Genomic DNA, 19,936 nt, shown 5'->3' with positions numbered 1-19,936 from the left:
AGCCTTTGTGTAGCAGAGTTTTATTAAAGTGAAAAGGGACTTAGAAAGCTACTGACACGGACATCAGAAGGGGGACGGGGAGTGTCCTCCTCGCTAGTTTTACCAAGGGAGCTATATACTTTTTAAATCGATTATTACAATAAATCAAAGGTGTGTCTCAAGGTTGTAAAGACCTCAGTAGACCTACTCTCACAATTTACATTTTAAAATGACTGGATTAGAACTAACAATAGAAAGATCTCACCAGACCCACTCCCATAATATACATTTTTTTAAAAATTTATTTATTTATTTATTTTTTAAATTTTTTTTAATTTTTATTTTTTTGGTCATACATTGATATGAATCAGCCATAGATTTACACGTATTCCCCATCCCGATCCCCCCTCCCACCTCCCTCTCCACCCGATTCCTCTGGGTCTTCCCAGTGCACCAGGCCTGAGCACTTGTCTCATGCATCCCACCTGGGCTGGTGATCTGTTTCACCATAAATAGTATACATGCTGTTCTTTTAAAATATCCCACCCTCACATTCTCCCACAGAGTTCAAAAGTCTGTTCTGTATTTCTGTGTCTCTTTTTCCATTTTGCATATAGGGTTATCATTACCATCTTTCTAAATTCCATATATATATGTGTTAGTATGCTGTAATGTTGTTTATCTTTCTGGCTTACTTCACTCTGTATAAGGGGCTCCAGTTTCATCCATCTCATTAGGACTGATTCAAATGAATTCTTTTTAATGGCTGAGTAATATTCCATGGTGTATATGTACCACAGCTTCCTTATCCATTCATCTGCTGATGGGCATCTAGGTTGCTTCCATGTCCTGGCTATTATAAACAGTGCTGCGATGAACATTGGGGTGCACGTGTCTCTTTCACATCTGGTTTCCTCAGTGTGTATGCCCAGAAGTGGGATTGCTGGGTCATATGGCAATTCTATTTCGAGTTTTTTAAGAAATCTCCACACTGTTTTCCATAGCGGCTGTACTAGTTTGCATTCCCACCAACAGTGTAAGAGGGCTCCCTTTTCTCCACACCCTCTCCAGCATTTATTGCTTGTAGACTTTTGGATAGCAGCCATCCTGACTGGCGAGTAACGGTACCTCATTGTGGTTTTGATTTGCATTTCTCTCCTTTTTTTTGATTTGCATAAAACTCTCCTGAGAATCTTGGGGCCACTGACAAATCCCCCGGGACACCAGAACTCTATAAAATGCAGCCTGAAAACTACTGTGCTAGAGGAAAGAGGGACAGGATTTCTAAACATAGAGATGTTTGGGTTGAAATCCATGATCAGTCACGTTCTAACCACATTCTCATTTAGATTTATGAGCTTTTGCTTTTTTATCTGCATAGTGGGAAAAACTATCCCTTTTTGTTAGGTCAATGCAGGAATTCAAAATGATCTTCATGTAGTATAAAATTATTTTGAAAGATTTATATCTATTTTCTTCTCTGTGTTGTTCCACCCTCTGCTTTCACACAGGCTCTTTCTTTTTAGCTCTTTGTAATATTTACAGGGCAGAAAGCAGAAGTTGTTCAAAGTTAGTAATGTTGCTTCCTATTTTTTGCAAAAAAAAGAAAAAGCGAAATTTCTGCTATGCTGAAGTTGGGAAAGGAAACAGTTATGTAGACCAGAGAAATATGGGAAGAGAAAATCCCAGTGGGTGGGAGGAGCTTAGCAAGAAGGACCCCAATGAGATATAGCAATACCTTTAAATCATCCTGATCTGAGAACCTGTGCTATTTCAAAGAGTCTCATAACTGTGCTTTGCTGAACCTAAGGAATCATGAGCTATGAGACAGAGATGTCATAATAGAAAAATGGGTGGTCAAAGAACCTTTAGCAGAAAGACTTCCTAACCCTATAGATATGCATCAGAACCTGAGATCTTGGTCAAACTAGAGGTGGAAAGGAATTCCAGTTATAACTCTTATTGAGAATTTAGTCAACTACCTATGCTAGGCTCAAATCATTTAAATTGAATAAGAGAAAATAAAGAAATACAATATGTCTAGTTCAACTAAGCTTATAAACTGAGATTGGTAGCCAATATATATTTGAAATTCTTAGCTCAATGTCAGATTCATAGGTGGCATTAAAAATGCTCATCAATTTAGTTAAGGTTGTAAAATGTTGACACTAAGACAAAAGTTATTTCACTATAATTCTTAACACATATTTTGAACAAAATTGTGATCAATAAATACAATAAAATTAATAAAGTTGCAAAAGAAACATGCCTATTTACCTGCCAGTTTTTCAATTATGGCAGACATTTAAATCAAATATAAAGCCATGTACATTTACATCCTTCACATTTTTTCAATGAATAGACAGATGCTGGAGAGTTGAAAGATTTTGTTCATTTATTTAAAAAATGCTTACTGATCATGTACAATGTACCAAGCACTATACCAAGCGTTAACAACCACAATATTGGAAAAGACAATTTGCAGCTGGCCTTCATGGAACCTACATTTCAATGGAAGAATTAATTAGTGAGGAATCTGTTCAGCTACTAGTAGCAGGGGCTTGACTAAATTCACAAGGGCTTGTTACTTCACACAAAAGCAAAGGGTTTAGGTAGACCAGAACTCACCTATATGGCTCTTTTATGCCATCTGCTTCTCCAGAGAACATGGCTTCTGTCCTCAAAATCACCTTACAATTCCTCATTGCTGTTTGAGCTCTGACTAGCATGTCCATATTCCAGGGATATCAAAAGAGTAGAAGAGCAATAAGGACTCACTTTTGTGCAGAATCAGTTTTTTTGTTGTTTGTTTTTAAGCAACTTTACCAGAAATCCAGCACCAGATTTTGCTTACATCTAATTGACCAGGACTTGGTCATGCCATAATTAGCTGCAAAACACACTGTAAATGGCCATGTAACAGGAGTGATGCATCTATAAGCCAAGGAATGCAAAAAATTGCTGGCAAACACCAGAAGCTAAAAGAGGAAAGGAACAATTCTCTACACCCATAGTCATCATAGAAAGCACAATCTGTGCACATTTTTGTTTCAGAGTTCTTGCCTCTAGAATACTGAGACATTGCTTTAAGCCACCCTGTTTGTGGTACTTTGTTATGGCAGCAATAGGAAACTGGTATAGCAAGTTATTTAACTTCTACCTGACTTCATCTCAAGTAAAGACTTGAGGAGTAGAAATGTTTTCATCTTGAAAGCTGGCTCTAACATCCCTAATTAAAAAAAAAATAAAAAAGTATTAAATACCCTGGTTCAGTGGTTAAACTGATAAGCTTTAAATTAATGCAAATCTTCATAAATTGTGGGAAAGGTTACATTTTCTCCAATATTTTACATTTGCACCTCCACATGCCTGCCTTGAGGAGTCAGCCCATGGTTTTCTGGAAATTGGCGTTAATTCCTGACCCTTGAGAGCCTACCAGCTGCTGCCATCTTTCATCCAACCCTCATCAAAGTATTGAGGGAGGACAAAATTGTTTAGAGGAGCAATCCACGCTGGAATTCAAGTGGATTACTCATTTTGTAAAACTTGAGATGGCATCTTCAAAACTGGGTCCAGAATTCCCATTTTCTGAATTCCAGTCCTTGGTTTTTTAATTCCTTGTACTGATTCTCTTATGTGGGGTTTTCTAATGAGTAATTTATCTTATTCACTTAGACATTTATTGCCTTCCAAGGTTTCCAGGATGCAGCTAGCTAGAGATGGGATTGTTTAGTTCAGTTCACTTCCGTCACTCAGTCTTGTCTGACTCTTTGTGACCCCATGGACTGCAGCATGCCAGCTTCCCTGTCCATCACTAACTCCCAGAGTTTACTCAGACTCATGTACATTGAATCGGTGATGGCATCCAACTGTCTCATCCTCTGTCATCCCCTTCTCCTCCCACCTTCAATCTTTCCCAGCATCAGAGTCTTTTCCAGTGAGTCAGTTCTTCACATCAGGTGGCCAAAGTACTGGAGTTTCTGCTTCAGCATCACTCCTTCCAATGAATATTCAGGATCGATTGCCTTTAGAATAGACTGGTTTGATCTCCATGCTGTCCAAGGGACTCTCAAGAGTCTACTTCAATGCCACAGTCCAAAAGCATCAATTCTTCAGCACTCAGCTTTCTTTATAGTCCAACTCTTACATCCACACATGACTATTGGAAAAACCATAGCTTTGACTAGATAGACCTTTGTTGGTAAAGTAATGTCTCTGCTTTTCAATATGCTGTCTAGGCCGGTCATGGATTTTCTTCCAAGGAACAAGCGTCTTTTAATTTCATGGCAGCTGTCACCATCTGCAGTGATTTTAGAGTCCCCCAAAATAAAGTCAGCCACTGTTTCCATTGTTTCCCCATCTATTGGCTATGAAGTGATGGGATCGGATGTCATGATCTTAGTTCTCTGAATGTAGAGTTTTAAGCCACCTTTTTCACTCTCCTTTTTCACTTTCATCAAGAGGCTCTTTAGTTCTTTACTTTCTGCCATAAGGGTGGTGTCATCTGCATATCTGAGGTTATTGATATTTCTCCCGGCAATCTTGATTCCAGCTTGTGCTTCATCCAGCCCAGCATTTTTCATGATGTACTCTGCATATAAGTTAAATAAGCAGGGTGACAATATACAGCCTTGGTGTATTCCTTTCCAGATTTGGAACCAGTCTGTTGTTCCATATCCAGTTCTAACTGTTGCTTCCTGACTTGCATACAAGTTTCTCTAGAGGCAGGTCAGGTGATCTGGTATTCCCATCTCTTTAACTGCTTTCCAAGGTTTCCAGGATGCAGCTGGCTAAAGATGGGATTGAGTTACTGATTACATCTGACTAATGTGTAGAACTGGGAAAGGTTATTTATTCATCTCAATCTACATTCTCTCCTAAGTTAATGTTTGGTTTTTGAGGGAGATTCTCCAAATTTATTCTGTTTCCCAAGGATTACAAATAAGGAAGATAACTGAAAAGGAAATATGGAATCATATTAATAGATACGTAATCTGTTCATGACACTTGAGATTAAACTAATCTTAATAACAGAATAATCTTAATCTTAATAAACAGATTAAACTAATCTTAATAACAGTTGTTGATCTTCGTTTAACATGAAGTATAAACAATAAATGATTTGAATTCTAACTTCTCAGCCTAATTTTCCTATTATTTCCTATGTGCTGTGTGTGTGCTAAATGGCGTCTGACCCTACCACCCTTTGGACTGTAGTCCACCAGGTTCCTCTGTCCATGGGACTTTTCTGGCAAGAAAACTGGAGTGGGTTGCTATTTTCTCCCCCACTGGATCTTCCCAATCCAGGGATCAAATCCATATCTCCTCCACTGCAGGCAGTTTCTTACCTGCTGAGCTACTGGGGAAGCCACAAAGGCACCCTTAACTCAGGCAATGTAAAACTACTTGCATTCCCAGAATGTGCCATTCCCTTGTACTTCCCTATGTCTTGAACATATTATCCCTCCTGCTTGAAATTTCTTTCTTTTTTTTTTGCTTCGTTTGCTTAATCAAACTCTACTAACTCTGAAAGATATAACCCCCAAACTTATTATTATGTCAAGTATTTTCTATTTAATTCAAATAGAGGTCACTTCAGTTATTTCCAACACCTATCCCTATAATAACATTTCCCATGCTGTATTAAAATAATTTTAATATAGCTTTTATCCTCCTTAATTGTAAGATCATTGAAGGCAGAGTTCATGCCTCATTTAATTGTGTGATTCCCAAGCGTTTAGGCCAGTACATAGAACAGGGCAAAGTGTTAGTCACTCAGTCATGTCCAACTCTCTGTGACACCATGGACTGTAACCTGCCAGGCTCCTCTGTCCATGTAATTCTCCAGGCAAAAATACTAGAGTGGGTTGCCATTCCCTTCTCTAGGGGATCTTCCTGACCCAGGTATTGAATTTGGGTCTCCTGCACTGCAGACAGATTCTTTACCATCTGAGCCACCAGGGATAAAACAAGGATTTCCCAAATATATGTTGAATTAACAGTGGATGGATGGAGTACAGACAGAGCCAGATAAACTGAAGGAGATCACAGTCAGGATCAAACAATGTTGTCTCTTGTCTTCAGGTGTAAGGTATAGTCTTTCCTCCTCTCGCTCCTGGAACTCCAGTTCCAACAACATTTGACAGATCACAGAGTCTTTCTAGAACTTTTGGGAGACTTGGTTTGCATTCACTGATACAAGCAAGCTAAATCCAAAAAGAATTAATGTATAGACATTTATACTATGGATTGGACAAGGGCTTCCCTGATAGCTCAGTTGGTAAAGAATCTGCCTGCAATGCAGGAGACCCCAGATTGATTCCTGGGTCAGGAAGATCCGCTGGAGAAGGGATAGGCTACCCTCTTCAGTATTCTTGTATTCAGTATTCTTGGGCTTCGCTTGTGGCTCAGTTGGTAAAGCCTGCAATGCAGGAGACCTGGGTTCCATCCCCGGGTTGGGAAGATCCCCTGGAGAAGGAAAAGGCTATGTACTCCAGTATTCTGGCCTGGAGAATTCCATGTACTGTATAGTCCAAGAGGTCACAATGAGTTGGACACAATTGAGCAACTTTCACTTCACTTCACTTAGACCTGGTACTTTGATTATTATTTAGAGAAAGATGAATTGTCTGCATTGAATGCAGTAGCTTAATAATGTTACATGATAATTGGATAACAGTTTTCTGTTAGATTACTCAAGTTGACTGGCAAACTAAATGAAGCGCATTCAGAATGGAACTGGTTTTGGAAGGCATTTGCTGTCAAAGCTTCCCCTATTGTCCAGGGATTTCTGACACTTGATGACTATAGAGAATTTCTTCCAGTGATGAAATGATGAAATCTGTGCCAAAACATTTTTGAGGGGACACACTAGAGAGAGAGCAATAAAAGAAGTGATACTTCATGGGCAGTTGGGGTTTATTTTGCATGATTTCCTGTTAGGAATGCAGAGGAAGAGAGGGGTGGGTAACCATTCACAGGGAAGAGTAAACATTAAAAAATATAAGTTCACTCCCAGCAATTGTACTAAGTCAAGCCTCAAGGTAAGTTCACAGAAATCTTGTTTCATTAGAAATGAGTTCGGAATCTCGGTTGTTGTGGCTTCTGTGGTTTTATGACCACAAAATAACAATTTAAAACCTGTGGAACTGATCTTAGTATGTTTTGGCTACATTGAACCAGACACATTCATTTATTCATGGCAAGAAAAATTTATTGAGCATTCTACCTTGTGTTTGGCATTAGAAATGCATTGACTGTTGTTTAGTCTCTAAGTTGTGTCTGACTCTTTTGCCATCACCTGGACTGTAGCCTGTCTGGATCCTCTGTCCATGAGATGTCCCAGGCAAGAATACTGAAGTGGGGTTGCCATTTCCTTCTGCATAGAAATGCGTAAATGAAGGGAAAAAATATACTCTCAACTTTCTTACAGTTTACTTGGGAAAATAGTCATAGTCACTCACATACACATAACACAACCCAAGGGTTCTCTTTTCTCCATGTTCTCACCATTGCTTGCTGTTTGTAGTCTTTCTAAATAGGCATTCTAACAAGTGTGACCTGATAACTCACTGTGGCTTGATTTGTGTTTCCCTGATTATTAATGATGTAGAGTGTCTTTTCATGTACATACATGTTGAACATCTGTAAGTCTTCTTGGGAAAAATGTCTATTCAGATCTTCATATTTTTTCAAACTAATTGCTTAGTTTTTTCCTATTGAGTTACATGAATTTTTAAAATATTTTGATATTAGCTCTTTAGCAGATATATTGTTTCCAAATAATTTCTTCCAATAAATAGAATACCATTAGAAGGAAAGTGACTTTATTTTTTGCAGATATACAATATATGTTATTTCTTATTTAAGAAAGTATCTTTACAGTCATAGACATCACAAACAAAAATATGGCTATATTCATTTTCCACTAATTTATAATAGTTTCTGTGAGAAAAAATTTAATTGTAATTTATTTTATTTACAATAGTGTATATAGTATCAGTTCATTTCAATTTAGTTGTTCAGTTATGTCCGACTCTTTGTGACCCCATGGACTGCAGCACGCCAGGCTTCCCTGTCCATCACCATCTCCCGGAGTTTACTCAAACTGATGTCCATTGAGTTGGTGATGCCATCCAACCATCTCATCCTCTGTCATCCCCTTCTCCTCCTGCCCTCAATCTTTCCCAGCATCAGGGTCTTTTCCAATGAGTCAGTTCTTCACATCAGGTAACCAAAGTACTGGAGTTTCTGCTTCAGCATCACTCCTTCCAATGCATAGTCAGGACTGTTTTCCTTTAGGATGGACTGGTATGGATCTCCTTGCAGTCCAAGGGATTTTCAAGAGTCTTCTCCAACACCACAGTTCAAAAGCATCAATTCTTCAGCACTCAGCTTTCTTTATAGTCCAACTCTCACATCCATACATGACTATTGGAAAAACAATAGCCTTGACTAGATGGACCTTTGTTGGCAAAGTAATGTTTCTGCTTTTCAATATGCTGTCTAGGTTGGTCATAGATTTTCTTCCAAGGAACAAGCGTCTTTTAATTTCATGGCTGCCGTCACCATCTGCAGTGATTTTGGAGCCCCCCAAAATAAAGTCAGCCACTGTTTCCATTGTTTCCCCATCTATTGGCTATGAAGTGATGGGGTCGGATGTCATGATCTTAGTTTTCTGAATGTAGAGTTTTAAGCCACCTTTTTCACTTTCATCAAGAGGCTCTTTAGTTCTTTGCTTTTTGCCATAAGGGTAATGTCATCTGCATATCTGAAGTTATTGATATTTTCCCTAGCAATCTTGATTCCAGCTTGTGTTTCATCCAGCCCATCATTTCTCATGATGTACTCTGCATATAAGTTAAATAAGCAGGGTGACAATATACAGCTTTGATGTACTCTTTTCCCTATTTGGGACCAGTCTGTTGTTCCATATGCAGTTCTAACTGTTGCTTCCTAACCTGCATACAGATTTCTCAGGAAGCAGGTCAAGTGGTCTGGTATTCCCAACTCTTTAAGAATTTTCCACAGCTTGTTGTGATCCACACAATCAAAGGCTTTGGTGTAGTCAATAAAGCAGAAGTAAATGTTTTCTGGAACTCTGATGTTTTTTTGATGATCCAGCAGATGTTGGCAATTTTGATCTCTGGTTTCTCTGCATTTTCCAAATTCAGCTTGAACATCTGGAAGTTCACGGTTCAGGTACTATTGAAGCCTGGCTTGGAGAATTTTGAGCATTACTTTGCTAGCGTGTGAGATGAGTGCAATTGTGCAGTAGTTTGAGCATTCTTTGACATTGCTTTTCTTTCAGAAAGAATGATCTCTGCATACACTATAATGATTCAGTATTTTTATAGATTATACTCTATCAAAAGTTAAAAGAAGATAATGACTATAATTCTCTATGCTATACAATATATCCTTGTTGCTTACTTATTTTATAGTAGATTTTATCTCTTAATTCTATACCCCTTATTTAGTATCTTGACTATTGTAAATAGCACTGCTCTGAATATAATGGGGGTACATATATCTTTTTGAATTAGTATGTTATTTTTTCCAGATATATGCCCAGGAGTGTAATTACTGTATCATATGGTAGTTCTAGGTTTAGTTTTTTGAGGAAACTCCATACTGCATTAGTTTACATTGCCACCAACAATGTACAAGAGTTCCTTTTTCTCCACATCCTAGCCAGTATTTTTTGATGATAGTCATTTTGATGGGTGTGAGATGATTTCATTGTTGCTTTTATTTGCATTTCTCTAATAATAAGTGATGATGAACATCTCTTCTTGTACCTGGTTAGCCATCTGAAGGTTTTTTTGAATATTGTCTGTAGAGGTTTTCTGCTCCTATTTTGATTGGGTTATTTGCCTTTTTTTTTTTTTTGTATTCAGTTTTATGGGATGCTTATCTTTCTTACAGCCTTGGTTTTACAGATGTCCTTCTGTCAGTTAGCAGATAGTTTTCAGTGAGAATAGTTCTATGTGTAGATCTACTTTTGATGTATTTCTAGAAATAGGTGAGTTTCACATCCTCTTACTCTGCCACCTGGATTGATTTCCACAAGCAACTTTTACTTTGCTACCTTGATACAAAATCACCCTGAGGATTTCAAACCAACATGATATTGGATAGATTAACTTCAGATCACAAGTTTTCTTTGGAAATGAGAAAGAAAGATGCTAATTTTCATAGTAAGAGTTTGCCCTCTTCCTGACTATTAGAAGATTTTTGGTGTGCATTTCTGTCTTTGGACCCAGGCAATCCCCTGGTTTTATTCAGTTGTTGATCCTAGTATAAATGTACTCTAGGATAAATGTACTCTAAATTGATTTATGTTCTGAAATAGGGCCAACTTTATTTCTTGTTAATGCTGACATTGAAGTGTTATATTCAGAGATGTGTCCCACAGATGCCTTCCTTCTTAACTGCACACCCAGTACCCAAGGCTTCAAACACTTATACTTACAAGAATTTGGCTACCTTTCTCAACAGGCCACAAGAACCAACTCCCAGATGCCATTGTGAGAGACTGAGGAACACTGTCAGTAAGGGAGTTCAGGGAAGTTCTAAACATACTGGCCTTCAGATTCACATACTCAGGCATCCAAACTTATCCTATGGATGTCTGTCTTGGCCTGGCTGTGGTATACCCAACTTTATAGAAATGGGAACTTACATTTGCATACACTTGTTATTTAAAATTATATTTGACATAGATAATTATTATATCCCATCCCCTTTTTAATTGCTTCTCCTAGAGTCAGTGATGCCTCTACGATATCATTTTTTGGAGTGTTCTCAAATGGTGTTCCCACATAGATGACAAGTGTTCTGAACCCAAAACAGTGAAGAGATGTTGGGGAAATCAAGGCAAGCAAGGTTCTACACTGAGGGACTCTCAGAGCCAGTCCATGCTGATGGGCACTGTAAACATTCTAGAGACAGACAAGGCATGTCATAGTTCCCCAAATTAGATTAGGATTGGGAAATACCACCCTTGAGAGTAATGGATCAGGTCTTGCTTTCAAGTTTTGCACTTTTATAGCTGTACTAGTTGCAGAAACTATCCAATGTGAAGTTCTATACAGGGCATATCACTTTTCCAAAGAGCCTTTTCTGATATGTACTCATGGCCAACAATCCTTCCCCATCATTCCAGAACAGAACATCTTTTCCTCTCAACAAATTATATTTATTATTTCTCTCTCATTTATCGCTTCAATTCATACTCATCGATAGTGGCTTGGATGTCTATTACCCCATCTACATTACACATTTCCTTAATATATATGGACCAGGCATCATTTATCTTTGATCCTTAGTGAGGAGTTTAGAAACTGACAAGCTGTGGGTCAAATTCAGTCCTCAGGTGAGCTCTGTTGGCTTAAGGGTATTATAAAAATAATAAAATCTTTTTTAATTAGCTGACAATATCAGAATTTGAAAGACTTTTAGCTTTGCTTGAACAACTATCAGAGTTGGCAGGTATGGATTGGCATTCCTGCGTGGCAAAATTTGCAGAAGCTGAATAGTGAATGCCTTCCTTAGGTAGGGTTTGTACTGTCTTGTATGGTAGGTTTCCATTGGTCTGCATCTTAAATTTGTTTCCTGTTCTCCTCTTGAGTGTATTTGAGTGGACGACCCTTATTCTTGAGCTTAACTAATCAAAAGAAATATACCAGACTCTCAATAAGAGTTGACTTGTTTAAAATTGAAGTGTGTCTTAGTTTAAGTTCTCCCAGAAACTGACCCACAGACTAGGATTAAAATTCAAAGAGTTTCTTTGAGATGTGAAGGAAATACCTGTGAGCAAGTGAGAAAGTAATTTAAAGAGAAGAAAAAGGGTGCTTTTGGCCAGCCACCACCTGCAGGTAACTAGAGATTGATCCTACTGGGAAATTCTAGCGGGGGAGGGAGTGGGAAATTTACACCTTAAAGTTATCCTAACTGAGAGTCTAGAGAACTGGAATATTCTATCAACTCCTGTCAGTCAGACCCTAGGGGATATAATTTTTCAACATATTTATTCTATAACCCAGATAAACAGAGCACCTCTATGGGATTTTGAGAAAAACCTTCAGTATACAGACATTGATTTAGCATTTGGCAATCAGACAGAAGAAGCTGGAATGGCAAAATTCTTAAACCATCAACCTGGCGCTGACAATGACTCCAACAAAGTGAATTAAATTGACTGAAGAAGAAAAGAAGGAAAAGTTGAGCATCTCTGTTGTGTGTTATCCGCTCAGTAGTGCCTGACTCGTTGTGAGCCCAGGTTCCTCTGTCCATGGAATTTTTCAGGCAAGAATATTGGAGTGGGTTGTCATTTCCTCCCATGCCAGGGATCCAACTTGGGTCCCCTGCATTGCAGGCAGATTCTTTATCATCTGAGTTACAAAGAAACCCTGCGTCATCTTTGTTAGCTGCATCTCCATTAGCTTCCCACAAGGGAAGCTCTGCACCATCTCTGTTAGCCACAGGCAAAACTGATTTAAACTCATAAACATATAGTTAATAATGACCTTTGTTCCTTCCTGCAATCCATGTTCCTGATATAAAGTACAACATAAAATTATGAAGTTTGGGAACTATGAAAAGTACTTTATTTATATGTAACTCTCATTCTGAAAGTTGCACAAAGTTGAAATGGAAGCTTATATCTGCATGAAATTTTCTCTTACATATCTATGATAAATTTAATTTTTCTTGAATATTAAAACCTGCCAATAATTATGAAACTGAAACAAACAAAAACCATGGCATGATTGGGAAAATTATCTTTTCTGTTCTATCTATAAAGACCCCTAAGCTGCTCGTTTTGTTTCTTTATTTTCCTTTCAGACTTCCAAAATTTCATTTTAACTTGATCACATAAGCATGACAATGTCCATAGCAGACCAGTCCCTAGGGTGACAGGAGTCTTGAGTACCTTTAGATATGGCTCTGTCCAGAATTCACATGGAAATTAAAAAAAATCATTTCCTTTATTGATGTTATACTTTTGCAATTTCATTCAATATTTAAAACTAAAAGTTAATTTACTATTGAAAATTGTTCTAAGTTAAAAGGAAAAACCATTCAAGATCATGAAAGTGTATTCCACTGGTAAACTGATGTCCGTGTCTCGTTCTGTTGATTGAAATGTATTCCTTTCATAAACAATCATATAAACTTCAAGATAGACATGTCTGCTTTCAGAGAGGGGAGAGGAATAATCAAATCGAGCTCCCTTGGGAATTCAGAAAGAGCAGAAAGTTTCATTTTTCTTCCCTGTCAAGTGGGAATATAGTTAACTTCTGGCAACTTACCTGACACATTTCTGTGACTCTGAGACTGAGTTTTCTGAGCTTTTAGAAGCAAGATTTAGGTGCAGATTTTTTGTTTAAAAGAGAAAAGAAAAAGTCTTGCTATTTTTCTCCTTTTCTTTTCTAAAAAGTATTGATTTCCCCTAGGAATTAACAGACTATCTCTAGCCAAGTCTGATTTGGAGTTCACAGAGTATTGAAACTCACAGACAAGCTACAGCTTTTTTTCTTGAATTATTATTTATTTATTTGTGTGCTATATTTTACTGGAATTGTTTGAAACTAAAAGCCATACCTGATGCTCAAGATTTTCTTTACTTTTTTTTTTGGGGGGGGGGTGAATTGTCCATATCTAAAAAGATCAGGATAATTTGATGACATTCTTACTTTCCTAAGAAGAAAAGCCACTTTATTATCTTAAAATATGTATGTCTTTATTTTATTATATTTTGAATGCATTTAACTAGTTTTCTCATGTTCTAGTTTAATTTAGGGATTGAAGATTTAATCTAGAGGATAAACATGCTCAATAAGGGGAGAGAGATTGGCCAAGCAACGTAAAATGAAAGTTCAATCACTGTATAAACAGGATACCAAAACTTATTGGTAATCTGATGACTGCTGCTGCTGCTAAGTCACTTCAGTCGTGTCCAACTCTGTGCGACCCCATAGACAGCAGCCCACCAGGCTCCCCTGTCCCTGGGATTCTCCAGGCAAGAACACTGGAGTGGGTTGCCATTTCCTTCTCCAGAGCATGAAAGTGAAAAGTGAAAGTGAAGTCGCTCAGTCGTGTCCAACTCTTAGCGACCCCGTGGACTGCAGCCTACCAGGCTCCTCTGTCCATGGGATTTTCCAGGCAAGAGTACTGGAGTGGGGTGCCATTGCCTTTTCCTAATCTGATGACTAGCATCGCAAAACATTTAAAATGTTAACATTAAAAAACAAATAAAAACAAACTGTTATTTTTGTTAAGTAGTTAGAATAGGAAACAAGAGTCCAGAATGGCGGTGGCTAAAAGACAAGGAAGGGAAAAGCCAGCTAAAATAGAACAAAGAAGGTCCGAGGACCTCACGTAGAACAAAGAGCACTCCTGGCTAGCTCAATTTACATAGGGCAGGCCCAGGGGGAGGGAAAAAACATATAAAAAGAGGAGCCAAATGGCCGGGGGTCTCTCTCTTCTGTGCGTGTGCATGCACTCTCTGTCTCTCTTTCTCTTCTCTTAGTGTCTTTTGGGTCGGCATGCTCTCATGCTTTGAGGATATATTTTCCTTTTAATTTTAAATAAAACTGAGCTGTAACACGGAGTTGTAACACTGATCCGTCTGAGAGCTGTGACACGCTGAAGGCTTTAATGTTCGTGGCTTCAAATTTTTGTTGTGATGAGACAGAACTGAGGAGATTACACTCCCTTGACATCCAGATGTACAGCCAATGTACATTTTCTCAGATACCTAAACAAATACTGGTTTTAACATTCATCTGTATGGAAATGAGAATATTATTAGAAGAGTGAATGATTTCTACAGGGTATGTAGTTTATATACACATTCTTACTAAACAGGACCTAACCAGTACTGAAGCCTAGAGTAGCTTATTAATATTTAGAACATAAACACTTCAAACTGATTTGAAAGTGATGAAAGAAACAGATGTTTTGCTTGAAGTATATATGTTTCATACATACCTGTCAGTTAGTTCCAAGAAGACAGATCTCAGAAATCAAAGAAGAAATACCATCCTCTACACCCACAATTTCCTTTCTTTATTTTTCCACATCTCCTTTCAAAACAGCAAATCAGCAAGCTAAGTCAGCTGTTCAATATAGTTAGTCTACCTTAGTAAAGACAGATTGCTGGAACTGGTGGATAACAGCAAATTTGAAGCAAATCGTACAATTTCTTTCAGTATGATGAATCTCCAGTTCCATTTCCATTACTGTTTCATAAAATTTGAAAGCTCTGGTGAACATACTATGTGTCTGAATATCTTATTCTTTCTTAATTGTATAATCTTAGTATGGTGCTGGAAAAGACTCTTTAGAGTCCCTTGGATTGCAAAGAGATCAAATCAGTCAATCCTAAAAGAAATGAACCTGCATATTCATTGGAAGGACTGATGCTGAAACTGAAGCTCCAATACTTTGGCCACCTGATGTGAAGAGCCAATTTATTGGAAAAGATCCTGATGCTGCAGAAGATTGAGGGCAAAAGGAGAAGTGGGTGGCAGGAGGATGAGATGGTTTGACAGCATCACTGACTCAATGAATATGAGCTTGAGGAAGCTCTGGGAGATGGTTAAGGACAGGGAAGCCTGGCATGCTGTAGTCCATGGAGTCACAGAGTCAGACACGACTTAGCGACTGAACAACAGCAACAAAAATATGGGGAAAAAGTTTGATGAAGGATCTACTGTTGAACTTGATATACATTTCATGCTTGATTAATATTTGATTCTGTCCTCCTTCTGAACTCCTAAAGTAATACAAAATGTAATGAGACAAACACATTTGGAGATAAGGACTTACAGTGTGTTAAGTGCTGGAAGATAGAAACAGGCACAAATAAGCACTAAGAAGGGAATGCCTAACTTTGTCTTCCGGAATTGATGAATCTTTCATCAAAGAGTACTTATTGTGCTAAGATTCAACTCTAAGTTTTCTTAAATTGAAGAACAATGGAGAGAGACCTTTGAGGCATGAGAAATTAAAGGGTGCAGAACTGTAGAGTTCAGCGAAAGTCAACAAGTTTGTGCAGCTGGATAGGAAGAATGAAAATGAGGGTGGTATTCATGAGAATGGAAGAGATGATGCTAAAATCAAAGTTTAGTCCAGATATGAAGGGTCAAGTGTGTCACATCAGGGGGTGTTTATCTTGTCTTTTGGGCTATTAAATGTCTTTCAGTAGGAATGTTGTTTAGTCCGTAAGTTGTGTCTGGCTCTTTGCAACCACATGTGCTGCAGCATGCCAGGCTGCCCTGTTCTTCACTATCTCCCAGAGTTTGCTCAAATTCATGTCCATTTGGTAGGTGATGCTATCTATCTCAAACTCTGTTGCCCCCTTCTCCTGTTGCCTTCAGTCTTTCCCAGCATCAGGGTCTTTTCCAATGAGTCAGCTCTTCACATCAGGTGATCAAAATATTGGAGCCTCAGCATCAGTCCTTCCAATGAATATTCAGGGTTGATTTCCTTTAGGATTGACTGTTTTTTCTCCTTGCAGTCCAAGGGACTCTGAAGAGTCTTCTCCAGAACCACAATTCAACAGCCATATTTCTTTGGCACTTAGACTTCAATAGGAATAGAATATGCATTTAGGCTATATAAACTTGGAAATATTAGAATTTCAGTATTTAATTTGCTAAATGGGAGTAACGATAGTACATAGGGTTATTTTATGCTGTTTAGATATGATAAAGCAGGTAAGAGTTGACAGGAGAGTCATAGTGGCACAAAAGGAAAAGTCCTCAGTATCCAAAGGTGGCTGCAGTCTACCCCCACTTTTCCATTAACATAATTTCAAGAATCTCTTTGGCATTAGTATATTGAATACAGAAACAAGTTAACAAGACTATGGAAAGATCCTGAATGGGAGACTAAAATAGGGCCTATATTTTAGTGGCAGAACTGCTAACAGGTAATGTTTTTTCTTAGTCACAGTTGTATTCTCCATGCCAAAGAGGGTGATGATATGTTGAGGGTTATTGGAATTTGAGGTCTAATGCTTTGTTTCCTGTCCAAAGTTGGAGATAGATCATCTGTCAGTGAAAGTGAAAGTGAAGTCGCTCAGTCATGTCCGACCCTTTGCGACCCCATGGACTGTAGCCCAACAGACTCCTCCGTCCATGGGATTCTCCAGGCAACAATACTGGAGTGGGTTGCCATTTCCTTCTCCAGGGGATCTTCCCAACCCAGGGATCGAACTCAGGTCTCCTGCATTGTAGGCAGACACTAACCTCTGAGCCACCATGGAAGCCCCCTAAAATCTAGGTTTCTTAATCTATAAATGAGATTAATAATATCTAATCTTCACTCATTTGTAATGATTCAGTAAGGTGCTATATGAGAAGAGTTTAGATCTGTTATTGTTATTATTATTAATTAATGAACATGGCCTGTCCATATAAAGCCCTATTTGTACTCAATTTTTAACTTCTATTCAGTTGGTTGATGGCTATCTAATGGAAGGGCAGTGGCAAAAAAATAGCATGCCTTCAAAAGATGAAATTAGATGCCAAGTCAAAGTAGTCAGCATTTTGGACCAAGCAGGAAATTTGATTGTATTTTAAAAGGCAATGGAAAAAAAAAAAAAAGGCAATGGAGGGGCTGAGGAAGTTAAGATGGTCTACCCCATCAAGACTCTTGCTTCTGAAACTGGGGCTGAAATTATTGAGATTTATATTAATCTTCAATCATCAATAATATTTTCATTAAATGCTAGTCATTTCCAGGGGAGTGTATAAATTTAACATGAAACAGTTTTTACTTGTGAATTCTCAAGTGTGAAAAAGAAATTGTTGATTATAGCATACTGATTTAACACATATATTGATTCTGTAGATAAAACAGAGTTTGCTTTCCTTTGATGTTTAAACTAATATGTAATTTGAACTGATTTGAAAATAGTTTATTAATAACAAATTTAGCTAAAATCATGTCCTTATTTTCATAATAGCAGAGTAAATTTTTTGAATGATAATTAGATATTTTATCCCCCCCTCAAATGCAGGACCTCCAAGAATGTATATATTTTATTGAATTTTAAAACAAAAGCTTAAAACACTGGAAATGTCCTATGGAAAATAATGTTACTATAAAGTGCAATGTATATTTGAATTCTTAATGTTTTTATTAGAAAAGTTACTGTTAATCATTCAAAATTTGAAGAATCTATAATAGAATAATAATTTCAATCAGTGTATTCTCAATAGATGGTAGAATAATGGCAAACATACTGTGTTGCTATTGTTTTTCATTTGTGTGTTCATCTAGAGAATTATTTACTAAATCATATTGTCTATGGATATTTCAAAATCTCAATCAATTTTTCTGAAATCATTTTAACAGAATTTAGTTTCAGTTTTTCCATGACTGTTAGATTTAATGTTATTATTATGTCTCCTTTGGCCATTATGTCCTCTATAAATCAATTTTTATAGACCAGAGGCAGAGAAGAAGGTCCAAAGGTTTTATTCCTTCCTGGACCCTTGATTCTTTGCTTATCTCCTTCTTTGCCTTAACTCCTTGCAAATGTTGCTAATAGTAAACAAAAAATAAGATTTGAAATTTCTCCTTACTCTAGTCTCTTCTATAATGGTAGCTTATCTAAGAGAGCTAGAATGTGGGACTCTCTGTTTATGTTATGTTATTATCAGTAATTCTCAATGAGACTTTAATTGCCTTAATTTCTGTTCTGAATGTAGAGTCTGGGATGTGTGCCAGAAGTTCTTTTGTTGAAAATACTAATAAAAATACATTCAGGTTTTGATTTTGCAAACATGCCTCTTGTTTAATGGTTCACTGAATGAAATGTTAGGGAATTACATATTTTGTTATCTTCACTTTTATTGTAAATTCTAACTGCAAGGCTTCTTATTGAGGAGACTGGCTGTAATTCAATAAGAGGTAAGTGAAGCATTTTCAAAAAATTACTTTACCAAATTTATATTTTAATTTGTATCTTTTTTCTTAGTCCCTGGTGCTGATAAATTACATCACAGTGAATGACAACCTAGCCATGATGAAGTTTCCAGAGGTAGCTTATTTCTTATTTTAATTTCCTTTATACAGTTGATAAGCTCATGTACTATTTAATATTTAGCTCTATTTCAAAATAGAAGGTTCATCATAAAAATTCATCCTAAAGTCACTGAAAATGTAGAAGTTGGGAGTTCTCAGCATTTTAGATAGCTAAAGGAATAATTTTATAGCTATAACTCACTTTCTAGAGCAGAAGGGTTTCTAAATACCTCCCCCCTCAATTGGGTTTTACAGTATCAAAAGTCAGTCTTCACTGATTTCTGAGCTATTCTTTTGAGAAATGTGTTAAATCAAGGATAGAAGAAAAATCATAGATTAGAACTGGGGAAACTTTAATGCAGAAAAAGATGCATTTTTATATATAATCTTAATGAGATATATTAGGTAGTTAGAATAGGGAAAAGGAGTCCAAAATGGCCGTGGCTAAAAGACAAGGAAGGGAAAAGCCCACGAAAATAGAACAAAAGTTCAAAGGAAGGTCCGAGGACTGGAGTGAGGACTTCAGGTAGAACAGCACTCCTGGCCAAGCCTAATTTGCATAGGGCAGGTCCAGGGGGAAGAAAAAACATATAAAAAGAGGAGCCAAAGGGCTCTCTCTCTCTCTCTCTCTCTCTCTCCTACATGTGTGTGTGGCGCTCTCTCTCTCTCTCTCCCCCACACGATGGGGCACTCTTCTCTTCATGTCTTTGGATCGACGTGCCCTCACCCCTCGAAGATGGATTTTCCTGCTATCTTCTAAATAAAAGAGACCTGTAACACTGATTTGTCTAAGAGCTATGACACGGTTTGTCCAAGACCCGAGAGCTGTGATGCGTAGAGGGCCTTATTGTCCATCACTCCAAATCATTGTTTTGATGAGACAAGAACTGAGGAGCATACACTTGCCTGACAT

The 19,936-nt window shown here is 37.6% G+C and overlaps 1 long non-coding RNA gene across 1 annotated transcript; it reads left to right on the top strand.

Moving 5' to 3' along the window:
* Window positions 1-14,156: 14,156 nt before the first annotated feature.
* On the top strand, window positions 14,157-19,662 carry LOC122673199. The gene is made up of 3 exons (XR_006334639.1): window positions 14,157-14,167; window positions 14,357-14,476; window positions 19,627-19,662. It is a non-coding gene; the product is annotated as an uncharacterized LOC122673199 (long non-coding RNA).
* Window positions 19,663-19,936: the final 274 nt, after the last annotated feature.

This window comes from Cervus elaphus, chromosome 17, assembly GCF_910594005.1.
Source record: "Cervus elaphus chromosome 17, mCerEla1.1, whole genome shotgun sequence".
NCBI classification, from domain to species: Eukaryota; Metazoa; Chordata; class Mammalia; order Artiodactyla; family Cervidae; genus Cervus; species Cervus elaphus.
This window is presented reverse-complemented; position numbering and strand designations above follow the sequence as displayed.